The sequence below is a fragment of the Lissotriton vulgaris genome, chromosome 7, assembly GCF_964263255.1.
Source record: "Lissotriton vulgaris chromosome 7, aLisVul1.2, whole genome shotgun sequence".
In the NCBI taxonomy this organism is placed as follows: domain Eukaryota; kingdom Metazoa; phylum Chordata; class Amphibia; order Caudata; family Salamandridae; genus Lissotriton; species Lissotriton vulgaris.
The window spans coordinates 1,121,777,178-1,121,790,454 of record NC_141695.1 but is presented as its reverse complement, the minus strand read 5'-3'; positions in this window follow the sequence as shown (position 1 = coordinate 1,121,790,454).

The following is a 13,277-nucleotide window of genomic DNA, read 5'->3' as shown; positions in this document are numbered from 1 at the left end:
CTGACATTGTATCGGGATCTAGTCTGGCCGACATGTAGTCAGCAGCTCCACCAGACTCAGTACGATCCGACCGACATGAAAGCAGTCAGAAACATGTACTTTTCAACTGAAGTTTGTGCTGTGGCCGGGAAAAGGGCCACAGCTCAAGCCACAATTGAATAAGGCATGTTTACAAATATCCCTGCACCGTTTGCCAGGCACCACACAGTGCCTGGCACAGGGTTCCTGGGTGCTTAGGGGGACACCACGTAGGCCACCTGGGCCCCATAGTGGAGGCCGCGGGTGGACAGGGTCCCTCAAAGTCCCTTTCCGTCTGCCGTTTCATGGCGATGGGACTGCTATGAAAAGGCAAGGGGAAATGGGCATCCCAATCCTCGCATCAACAAAACCACCATGGGAGGTAGATCCTTCTCCTATCTGGCAGCTAAAACCTGGAACTCACTTCCCACTCACCTTCGCCTTACTCAGAACCACCTAGCATTCAGAAAGCAACTTAAAACTTGGATATTCGACAAGTAATTCCCCACCCTTCTTCAAGCGCCTTGAGACCCTCTGGGTATGTAGTGCGCTATATAAATCTTTTGACTTGACTTGACTTGACTATGGAATTGCCTGAGCAGGCACTGCCCCTATTGTAGGGATTATGGTCACACCGCAGCTCTGACAGACTCCTTGAGCCTGTCAGAAAAGCAGTGGTTAGTGCCTCCGATTCCCGGATCATTATCCGGCGGTCGTACACCTTCAGTAGATGTCAGTGGGCCCGCCTCTTGATGGCTTGTTGATGGCGGGCCACAGAGACATCCTAGGGAGGGCCTTAGTGTAGAACAAAGTTCTTGGTCTGAAAAATTTCATAAAAATCTGTGTTATTGTTAAAAAGTTGTCTCGGATTAATTCTTGAGTATGTGTTTAAGCCTAACTGCTCGCCCACACTAAAACAAATAGAGAGTTAGTATTAGCTACTTTTGCTTTTGTATACTAATCTGGGTCTCAATCTCTATACAGTGTACATCATTTTAGTGCACTATATAAAGAGCTAGTGTCCTACATAGCCTTTATGTGATTTATGTGCATGACATTTTTGGATGGGAAAATAATCACTTGTGAAATGCAGGACCTCTTGTGGTACTACTGACCTCCGTACCGTGACTTTGCACCAGATTTTAAATCCATTACTGCACTGACGTCGTTGATAGATAGAGTACCAGGTGACCTGCCTCAATTTACAAGGCTATATTTTATACAGAATGTCACTTTGTCCGCATAAGAGCAGATAGATAGAATGATTTATGTACCCGCAAAATCCTAGAGAGTGGAACATAACCATAAACGTAAGTGCAGGTCAAGAACCTTATTTTATGCTGAAAAATATTTTTTTAATAGCTAAGCATTAGAGAAACCTCACTTGAAAGTTAGCGTGAAAGTTCTAATGTAACAGCACACAAAAGGAAAAAATAAAACACTGCAGTTCAATTAAACTGCCATTCACCGCGCCTTAACTGCTAATGCTTGATTCACAGACTCACAGAGGCACAAAGAGAACCTTAGGCACAGTTTTCTATCCCAACATCATGTCACATCATACCATACCATATATCATATCATAACATATAACATCACATCATATCATTACGTCACACCATATATCGCATCACAATACTATATAACAATCACATTTCAACACAACACTACATAACAATACCGCATAACCCCACAGCTCAATAGGCTTGCTCCCTATACTATACGTAGATATTCATAATATGGTTACTTCTGCTTGATGAGCATCAGAACTATTATTGACGGTAGTTTGGAAGTATTTGGGCTTATTGCCCTCCTTTGCATCATACTTATGTAGCCCACTAGGCTTGTTCTCATTTTCTGTTCGCAAGCTCACAAGTTATTGTTATTTGCTTGCTACTTGTCGTTGCCAGTGGTGGCAGTTCTCACTTGCTGTCGTGTCCCTCTCTTACAAGGTATGGGTTGTTGGTGGGGTGGGTGGGATGGGTGTGTGCAGGTGTTTGGTAGTTTAGGTTTCCTTTTTCTCCTTTTTTCTTTTTTCTTTTTCCATTTTCATTTTTTTTTCTTCCTCTTTTTGCTGTAGGTATACTGCGACTGCAGTTGTATACTCACACTCCATTGTTCCTTTTGGAAAGTATCAATTTCCTCAATTGGCTTCGACCGCTTCCACTGGCGCTATGTGCATGGACTCCATACCATACTCACAACTCTTTTCTAGTGCTTCCCAGTGGCTCTCTCTAAACTCAAGCCATAGGTTAACTTCGCATCCATATAGCCATATTTGCACACCTTCACAATGAATAATTCCCCACTGGATAGAAACTGAAAAATTGTATCTCTAAATGTGAAGTGTCCCAATCACTCGATCAACAGGAAAAAAAATCAAAAACTTCCTTTTTATGTTGAAACAGAACGTAATTTTGTTACAAGGAACAAAAATGAACGCTGACACCATTAGCTCGTCTAATGAAAACAAGAAAGGTGGTGTTGCCACTTTATTCTCAAAGAATTCAGGCTATTCCACTGAATCATACTTGACTGATAAGAATGGAAGGTGTGTCCTATCTAAATTCATAAAAAACACAGGGCACTTCCATGTACTTAATGTATACAGACCGAGTGCAGATGACCCTGAGTTCTGTGACTCATTCTCCCTGCTGCTGAGTAAAATCCCTAGCAACGACCTCGTTATCTTGGGAGGCGAATTTAACCTCCCCATGGATGTAACCATTGATAGGCAATTCAGGTCCATTCTCATCCCATCAAGGACACACAGACTCTGCGCTAGATTTGGCTTACACAACTCTTGGCACACATACAGCAGAGATTACACCTTCTTCTCCAGCCCCCATAAATCCTATTCCAGAATAGACTATGGTTAGAAATGAGATTTCTGGTTGGCCAGGGCGTGCGCCTAAGCCAGGCAGAAACCACCACTCTAGTCAGGGCAAGGGAGTTACCCACTGAAGATAACCCCTCCTGATCCCCTTGGTAGCTTGGCAGAGCAGTCAGGGTTATCCCAGAGGCAATGTGTAAAGCATTTGTACAACACACTCACATAGCAGCGGCACACTAGGCACACCAAAATAGAAACTCCACACAAAGTTATAGCAAACATAGCCTTTGTATTACCCATAAAACACATTACAAAGTATTCACATATATACACTGTGCCACCTGGCACTTAATATGACTTTACAGGGGATTATATACACAGCAGGGCCATTCACAACATATCTCACTGTCAGTGAAAGCAACCATTGGTGGGAACTGTACACATTAGGTATACATCCTAATCATCAGTGCACTCTGGTTTGAAGCATTATGCGTACATCATAAGTACCAACAGGGCACCACAGCATTCCCGGCACACACGAGTATTCAGCCCAACACATTATGCCATGTCAACAGAAGCAGTGCACCAAAGTAAGCACTTGTAAAGGGCACACATTCATAAAATCCCCACAGGATGCAAGCTGCTACACAAGGGTGTCGGGGGTCTCTTCCTTGGCTTGCCATCTAAAATGCTCCTTTTTCCACAAGGCCTCCAATCTGGCCCCCTAGCTGCTGATGCAGCAAAAACAATGCCCCCAACAGTTGTGTACAATCGATACACTAAATACAGGGGTGGGCCGTACACACACCCGGTCTCGGGCTCCCACGAGCGGATAAGCATGCAGCTGCCCACGACCATGTGGCCAGCTGCCAAGAAACTACCAGGAATGCCCATAATATAAAGAGTGGCGGGTGTCCAACTCACCCTTGTCTTCCTCCAAGAATGCAAACTCCTTTAAGGTAGGGGGAGGGGAAACACTGACTTGATCTCCCCTCCATCAGCAACAATCACCGGCTGGCTCATCCGCAGAGCTGCAGGCCTCCTGGAGTGATCTCGCTTGTCCCGTGTGCCTGGGAGGCTTCATCTCCTTCTCTGCAACACACGGGGTTCTCCTTGTCACTATGGAAGTCCCACCTCAAACCAGGCACAGGCTTTTCCTGACTTCTGGCTGTTGTTCCTGGCTGTTCCTGCTCACAGACTTGGTCCCGCCCACAACCAAGCACGAACTTTGCCTGACTTGCGGCTGCTCCACCGCAGCTGCTTTCTTCAAGGACAAAAAATTTACATGCAGGGTAGGCTCCAACCCTCCTTCTGAGGTCACCAGCCTATTCTGGCCAGCGATTCCTAATGATTTTGGGGTCTCCATGCAGCCCCTGCCACATAGCAGAGCATTGGCTGCTAATCACTGAAAGCACAACAGGGGGCACCGCCAGGAGTGGGAGAGCGCTTCCCATCGCTCTGCTCTCCCCTCCGATGCTCTGGCCCTAAAAGAGAGGGAGGCACTACCCACGCTGCAGAGCCAAAAGCGCTCCTCTCCTCACCTCTTGTTGTGGCTTCTCAGTGCTGCAGGGCAGGATCTCTCAAGCCCTGTGGGGAACAGATCAAGCGCTCACCATGCTCTGAGCCCCAAAGTCTAGAGGACGCGTCACAGCGGCAGGAAACTTCTTGTGTAGGCCCTGCAATAGCAGAGGCCTGAGACAGATTTGAAAGGCTACTTTGCTGGGTGGCGCAAGCAGCGCTATAAGCCCACCAGTAGCATTTAAGTTACTGGTCCGGGTATATGAGATACCACTTTACAAAGGACCGATAGGCAAATTAAATATGCCAAACAGGTGTAGACCAATCTTACCACGTATACCATAGAGAGCAAATGCCCAGTGACAAAGTGCTCAGAGTCCTAAAACCACCAACACCAGGTCCGAAAAAATACCACATGGAAGGCAAAAAGTTCAGGGATGACCCTGCAAAAAGGGCCAAGCCCAACTATCTAATGATCGTCAAACCCCATATCCACCCAATTGACCAAACAGACATGCCAACAAGGTTAGTCTCAGATCACTCAGCTATAACTCTCTCCGTCACCGGCACTAATGTGAATACCCCGAGTAAGATCTGGAGATTCAATGACGAATCAAATCAAATCAAAAATTACTTTATTCGGTTTCAGTAGGAGAAAACCATAAAAGTACATACATATAAATGAGTTACATTTATGACAGTTAATACATATATTAATTTCATTCCAGAATTTTTAAATGACATAAGATACTCACTTTGTTCTAGGAAAACCTAAGAGAAATAATCTACAGGTCAGAATTAAAAATACATCAGTTAAAGATTACTCCAGTGTTGAATACAAAATTTTAAAAAAATTACAATATTCAGTGCCATTCAATCAGATTCCATGAGTTGGAGAACTAATAAGGCGACCCGACATTGGCGTAAACCTAGACTTTTTAAAATTAGAACTAACCAGCATTTTCTAGTATCAACATAGAATTTACAGAAGAGGGTTAAGTGTATTAGGGATTGGGTTGAAATGTCATCACAGGGACAAGGGAATAAAAGATTCAACCAGACATTGGTTTTTGGAAAGGTAACCAGTCGATGAAAAAAGTTGAACCTAAAACGGGTCAACAAAAACCTGTCATAACCAGACAAATTCCATGTTAAGTAGGGCTGAATGGCCATTGTCGACTGAATCATCAAAGAATGTTGAGCTGAGGTTTTATTGGTTTCAGAGCCCAGACGCAGGTCTGCTAGATGACTCAAGCATAGAGTTTTTAAAGCTTTTCTTGGCACTTCTGCTATTTGTGGGGGATTGTGATAGTATTTTTCCAGACCCAGATCATACCGAAACTTCTTTACATAGCGAATCCAGTCAATCTTGGTGGAATTATCAAGTGCAAGGCAATCCTTCAGCAGACTTTGGGTAAAAATTAATTTGGATTATGACCAAATTCGGTGCATAACAGAATTGGCTGCATCTTGTTGGTATCAGAAATGTAAGGTAAACCTAATTCTCTATGGCAACCGAAGGTCGTAGTGCCTTGCGGAACAGCAAGGAGAAACCTTAAAAAGCTGTTCTCCACTTTTTGAAGAACTTCACCTGTGCATAGCCACACACCCCTGCTCCTTACGTGGCAGTACTAATACATTTTGCCTGGTATATGCAGATCATCTCAACTGGAGGTCTTTTTCCTAATCTCTGTGTAAAATTCACTAACGCCATGGTTGACCTTAAAACAAGAGCTTTCTAGCTTCTATAGCTTTTCTCCAGGTGCCTTTTTCATCTTTTAAAATTCCAAGATAGGGGTATGTAATTGTATTCTCCACCCGGGAATTATCAATAGAAATGTCTCTCTTTTTTTTTATTTTAACTCCTGAACTCATTAAAAAAGTTTTTTTAATATTGATTTTTAAATTAAGATTAGACATGTTATGTTATAATGTTATAAATTGTTTTATAACGCTCTCTGTTTCTGATTAGTATCCTGGCGCGGGGGAGAAATGTGCAGTGAGCAGAGGGGGAGAGAGGGGAAAGGGAAGTCAGCCAGATTTAAGAGATTACATTGAAAAAATGAGTTTTTAAACCTTTCTTGAAGCAGGTAATCGACTGGGCTGCACGGAGGTGGAAAAGAAGTGCATTCCAGGCTCTGGTAGCCCTCACAGAGATAGCCTGGCCACCCAACCTGGTAAACTTAAATCTGGGCATAACCATCCTGCATTGGTTAGCAGATCAGAGACAGCGATTGGGGACATACAAAGAAAACCGTTTACTCAAGTACAGTGGCCCGAGCTGATGGATCGCTCAGAAAGAAAGAACTAATACTTTAAACATGATCCGCTGTGCCACCGGAAGCCAGTGGAGGCTGCGCAGGTGAGGGCGTATGCTGGACCTCCTGGGCAAATTGAACAGGAGTCTCACAGCCGCGTTCTGAATCACCTGCAGCCGTTGGATCAAATAAGATGGTAGACCACTGAACAGGGCATTGGCATAATCAAGCCTGGAGAGAATGAGGGCACACAACACTGTCTCCTTGGCCGCTCTCGGGAGAAGGGGAAAGAATCTACGCAAGGCTTTGAGAGTGCCGAAACAGACACCCGCGAGTCTCTTAATATGGTCCTCAAACTTCAAGTCACTTCCAAACCAGACCCCCAAATTCTTAGCTGGGCCACCCATAGACCTGGGGCAAGGAATGTCCGGTGGCCATAGAAGGTCTTTAAAATTGTCGGGGAAGGATCCATAAAATAGAACCTCGGACTTCGCTTTGTTGCACTTAAGCTGAGCAAGTGCTAGCCAACGAAAGACCGAAGTGAGGCAGTACTGGACTGCCGATGTATCCAAGTTGCCCACATAAAGGTAGAGTATTTATTTAGTGAGCGTTGGAGTTCCAGAGGAGTGCGGGCGATAATCGCGGCATCGTCCGCGTAGTGAAGAGCGGGAATCGGGCTATTATAAAGCAAGGGTAGGTCCTGGCACCCCTCCCACATGGCTTTTTCTAGACCGTTGGTATAAAGGGTAAAAAGAAAGGGGGCCAGGACACAACCCTGCCTGACACCCCGCTCAACCCTAAACGGCGCTGTCAGCTCTCCTCCTGTTCCAAATCTCATTCTAGCCGTTGCGTTGGCATACATTTCACAAAGAAAATTGATTAAAGAAAGGACAACCCCCATTTCTGTTAAAAATGCCCCATAGTTTTGAATGGCTTACGCAGTCAAAGGCAGATGGTAAATCTATGTAAGCCATATGGAGCTTCCCACATTTTGCGCTTACGTATTTACCCATGATTAAAGTTAAGTGTAAGACTTGATCAGTGGTGCCCAAACCATCCAATGATGAATCAGTTAGAGACACTGCCTCAAAAGAGAGGATTCAAAAAACCATTCTAAATTTACCTGGCAGACAATATAATCACTGATACCTCCCCCTCCTACCACTGGGATGCCCTGAAAGCCACGGTAAGGGGCAAATTTATTAATATCCAAACTAAAATCAAAAAGGAACACAACAAGGATCTTCTAATCCTAGATAAAGGCATTAAATCTCTGGAGGCTGCTCACATGTCTGACAGGGACCCCCAGACCCTCTCAAACCTCACCAACAAGAAATATAAATACAATAGGATCCTAAGTGAAAGAGTGGAAATATGGGTCAACAAATATAAAAGCTTACGACTGTGCAACACAACCAGGGCAGGGAAAATTCTGGCCTCCTATGTAAAAGAAAAGCAAAACCACAAGGGAATTGATTCCCTCATGGACTAAACTAACATCACCAATACCAGACCTCAGAAAATATTAGAAATACTCAAAGATTTTTAACAATCTTTATACACAGATGACTCTGAGATCTCTTTCCACATTCAACTTCTGTCAATCTCGGATCAATAAAAAACTGTTCTAAGCTCCCCATTTTCTCTGGAAGAAATAAATATAGAAATTAATTCACTAAAAGCGAGCAAAGCCCCAGGGCCTGATGGTTATACAGCTAGCTTTTTTAAAACATTTGCTCCTACTTAAGCCGACCCTTCTGACCCTTTTCAAGCATTTTGCCGACTTTAGCATTATATCCAGCACCACCAGTGAAGCCACTATTGTTGCAATTCCCAAAGAAGGGAAAGACCTGACTCAGCTTAAAAGTTACAGCCCAATCTCCCTAATTAACCTATCTACATAGATCTACCCCAAGATATTATGTAAGAGGCTGGGACATCTTCTCCCTTGACTAATTCGGAATTCACGAGTAAGCTTTATAAAACACAGGCTATCCAATGATAACACCGTCTCATCTGCCACATTATTAAAAAAGCTAAATTGGCTTCCTCCGAAACAGTAGCAGTTACCCCCGATACTGAAAAGACATTCGACTGGGTCTCATAGACTTTTCTCAGTGATTCTCTTCGGAAATATAACTTAGGAGAAGCTTTTACCAAAATGATCATGGCTCTGTATAGTGGATCATCAGCTACGGTCAGGTCCGGTGGTTTACCCTCTGGTTCACTGCAAGGCAAGGTTGTCCACCCCCCCCCCTCAATTTTCATCCTTAATCTTGAACCCTTTCTACATAAGATCAGAACTAATCCCCACATTCATGGTATCGCCTTCAATAATCTTAAAGTGACTTAAATCAGATGTATTGGAATCCATAAATAATAATGAGGCACAAACTTTAAGAAAGGTAGAAACCCTGCTTGAGGGCTGGAACTCTAAATTTTTTACGTGGTGGGGCCGCGTCGAGTCCATCAAAATGAAGATTACCCCCAGAATCAACTACCTTGCGAAAATGCTACCTCTAGCTTTATCAAAGGAATTTCTATAAAAGACCAATAAACTTAAATAAATGTATTTGTCAAAATAAAAAAACAAGAATCTCGATTAAAAAACAACACCTCCCAGTACATCTCGGCGTTGTTATTCTGGCAGACTTAAAGAACTATTAAACCTCCTTCCTGGCCAGACAGGGCTCACTTTGATTCACACAATCTCCGGACTATACCCCCACATGGCTACTGTTAGAGAGGGAGCTTCTAGGAAAATTTTACCCGATCTTGTATTTAACCAACATGCCCAAACCCCTGCTCTAGGGTAAATATCTTGCGTACTATACCAAAAAGGCCCCTTTTGAAAATGGATAGAATGCTAGAAACCACGATTTCCAACTCAAAAATGACTTCCCCTACGGAACAACCCTAAAATCAGATTTCAAGGCTTTCCAGCCTGCTGGTTTCACTGGGCCTCTAGGGGCATTCACTTCTTGAAAGACCTAGAGACCGCTCAATCTCCACCATCCTTTAAGGAATTAAAAAAAAATACTTTAACCTACAGAACCTAGATCTCTAGGATTTTTTTAAGCTTAAGGTTGCTCTATCTAAACAAAAACGACCAAATAACAACCCTTCCCTAACCAAAGCCATCCTATTCTTTAATAAATCTGGTCACCGGGCCTCCAAGTACTACCATCTCATGTCCTCCAGACTTCAAACTAAACGGGACCCCACTGAGAAAATTATGACACAATCTTTGGCACCTGATATGGAAGTCAGTGATCTCATATAAAATCTCTTGTTCCCTTGCACAGACAAAATGCTGGTTACTGCACAGGACCTTCAGGATCCGGGCATGCCTCCACAAACTCTCCCTCAGAGAGATTCCATCTTGCTGAAACTGTAGTGACCCTATGGGAGATCTTCTCCATCTCCGTTTCTACTGTAGCGCAATCTGTCCATTTTAGGACTCTGTATTCAGTTTTATTCACTCTATTTGCGGAGTCCATCTAGAACAAAATTTCTTAACACTAGTCAAAGGATTCTCAGACCCAAACTTCAGGTCCTGCAACAACAGCCTATTAATTGATATCCTTCTCACTGCTGCCTATAAAACTTGTTTAGCTAATCGGAAAAACACAGCCACCACCTCCTTCCACTCCTGATTGACTGGGTCTCCTTCCTGAGAGGGATAGATAACACCTCTCTGCAAAACTTCCCTTGGATTGTGCACAATACATCTATTTGGAACTCCTTTGACAACTATTTTGCCACCACTAAACAATTGTGAAATCCTATTAGGAGACTCACTCCCCACATTCCTGGACACTTACCCTCTCTTATATATTTTCACAAACCCCACTTGAAAGTGCCCGTGGTAGGCAAGAAGACGAAAGTGGCACAAGTATTCGTGTCAATCAGAATATCTTTATTATTTGACCAGCCCGTCCGCCTCTTTTATTTATGTACACGTATTAGAAGTAGCTAGAATTGATAACACCTCCTCCTAAAACCTTGTGTCTGACTCTTAGCTAATGTGAAATATACACTCGAAAACCGACCTGCATCTACGTCCTATAAGATCTCCTTGGATTCCGTTCACCTATACATGTTCTCTGAATCAATGCCTACTAGTGTTCCTTTCTTCTTTCTTTATTTTACTCCTACCAATTCACTATACCTCATACTATATTTCTTATGGGTCTGTTCAGATGCCATATGGTATTTTGCTCTAATTTAGCAAGTTACCTGGATTTTGCTCTGTATACTAAACCTTCTAGGGTTCTATGTATCATAACTGTGCTTCTTAAAAAGGACTATTGTGGTATAGGATTGTTCTTTTCTCCCTGTTATTTGTTTATGAAAAATGCTCAATAAAATACTCCTAAAATGAAGAAAAAAAACACTGCAGTTCAGACTCACGGATGCCGTTTTCGATTACCTTCCCGGTAACTGGACCTAGAACTACTGATCATCTGCCTACAACCATCGAATTCGCGGTGAGCTTTTGATTAGCAATAATCTCCCTCCAAGGTTTTGCCATTCATAATCAGTTTACATGGTTTCTGGTTCTTGTACCCGGTTGTGTTTGACCCCCTATCTGTACTTTGTAGACTTGATCCCAAGTCCTCTGAGGCTCCCTTGCAGTGGTTGGTAGTGCAGAAACAGAATCTATATACATAGTATACTAATTTGAAGTGCATTGTAATTCGTAATTAGAATTGTGATTGACAATGCACAGATTGTGATCCTTTGGAAGATAGAAGAGGAAGTGGGAAGCATAACGCGATTCACACCTTGGAATGGACAAATGCTTTGGAAACACACTTCTCCGTCTCAGAATATGGAATGGTTACAGCCTGTGCTGCTGTACAACATGTCTAAAATAAATGTATAGAAAGAAAACCAAAAAAGTCAACAAGAAGAGAATGAACAAATAAGGAAAGGAAAAGAAAATGGAAAATGAAAAAGAACACGTCTCCACAACAGACCACCAAGGGAATCACTGTTTTTTTTTTTTTTATCTCATTGCTTCTCATCCTCAAAGTCACCTCTGGTTGGCAAGCACTGTGAAACAGCCTGCTGCTATATTCTGGGACATAGGAGCAACAAAAAAGCATTTACTATACAGTGGCCACGACATTGCACCCACCAGTATAAATCATTATTTTGATGATTAAAAAAAAAATCACTGCAAAGAATACAGCACAAGGAATTTTTTAAATATACTATTTACCTAATAAGTAAAAATATATATATAATGATAATAAAAGGTAGTGGGGCCTAAAAGACACCTGTGTGGGTGAAATAAAGTCCAAATGTTCAGTGCTCCGCAGGTTGGGGGGCTCTAAAATGCATGTAAAAGTAGATCTGAGTGAAGTGGAGGGATAGTGAGGCTCCAGAGGATACCTCCCGAACTAGTAACAGAATGTTGGCATTTAAAAAACGTTTGTGGTCGTTAATTCATTTCAAATCGCGGTGGGTACGATAAATAGAACAAAACTTTTGTGAACCTGGAATAACAGGGACAGTCTCTGGAGATCATATCATGTGGCAAAGAGAAAGTCTATATGACACCAGGGGTCACCTCTTAGACTTGTAGCAATCTATTTATTTGTAATAGGAACTTTGTAGCCCTTCAGGAGGCCTGGATGTTGCGGCCATTTAGCAACCCCATCACAGCCATACAGCAGGACTGATCTGGGCGGCCCTCGGGGCTGGTCGTAACCATTTCCGTCATAGATGTAGAACAGCCGAGCAGATGCGAAAAAATGTAGTACACTCACCTCGAAAGAGACACAGAGTGAGAGGTAAGGGTCCGACCAAGATTGCTTCCAGGCAGGGATCTGATCTTTTGATGGAAAAACTCCCATGCGGTTTAAAAGAAGAGAATGTTGAATGGTATGTGAGATATGATTTGGTAGGTAGGGTTGCGGACTTCACTTGGCATAGGTATGTAGGACTGACCATCCATGCTTCTTGCGAGCCATCTCCACTTTATCAAGTGTAGGTGGCTCATTACCGGTCGGTAAACCCGAAATTCTGTAAATTTCAGGTTTACCGACCGGTATTGAGCCATTTGCTATGTAAGGGAGATTCGGTAAATACCGAATCGGTATTTAACGATTCTGTATTTTCTGAATCATCATTTACCGATTCGGTATTTACCGAATCGGTAAATGACATGTAAGAAGCACTTTGAAAAGTGCTTCTGTGCTTTAAGGATTCGTTATTTACCACCAACTATTAGTTGGTGGTAAATAACGAATACCTCTGTAAATGCAAATCTGTGCATTTACACCAGTGCCATGTGGCAGACATACATGCCCTTAGGGCATGTATGTGTGCCACATGTGCACACAAGCACTGTTGAGGGGTGCAACAGGGTGTCAATGTGACACCCTGCCACCCTTGACTCTTTCCCTATTTTCCCGGATCGGTATTTACCGATTCGGTACTTGGAATGAATGGGAATTGCCGAATCGGTAAATACTGATTCGGTAAATACTGAATCTTAACGATTCAGTAATACTTACCGAATTTTTCCCTACATAGTATTTACCGATTCTAAAATACCGAATCGGTAAAATTCAGTATTTTAGAATCGTTAAATGTACTTTACCTACATCTAGACCCGAGAGTAGTTTGGCCACCTTGTT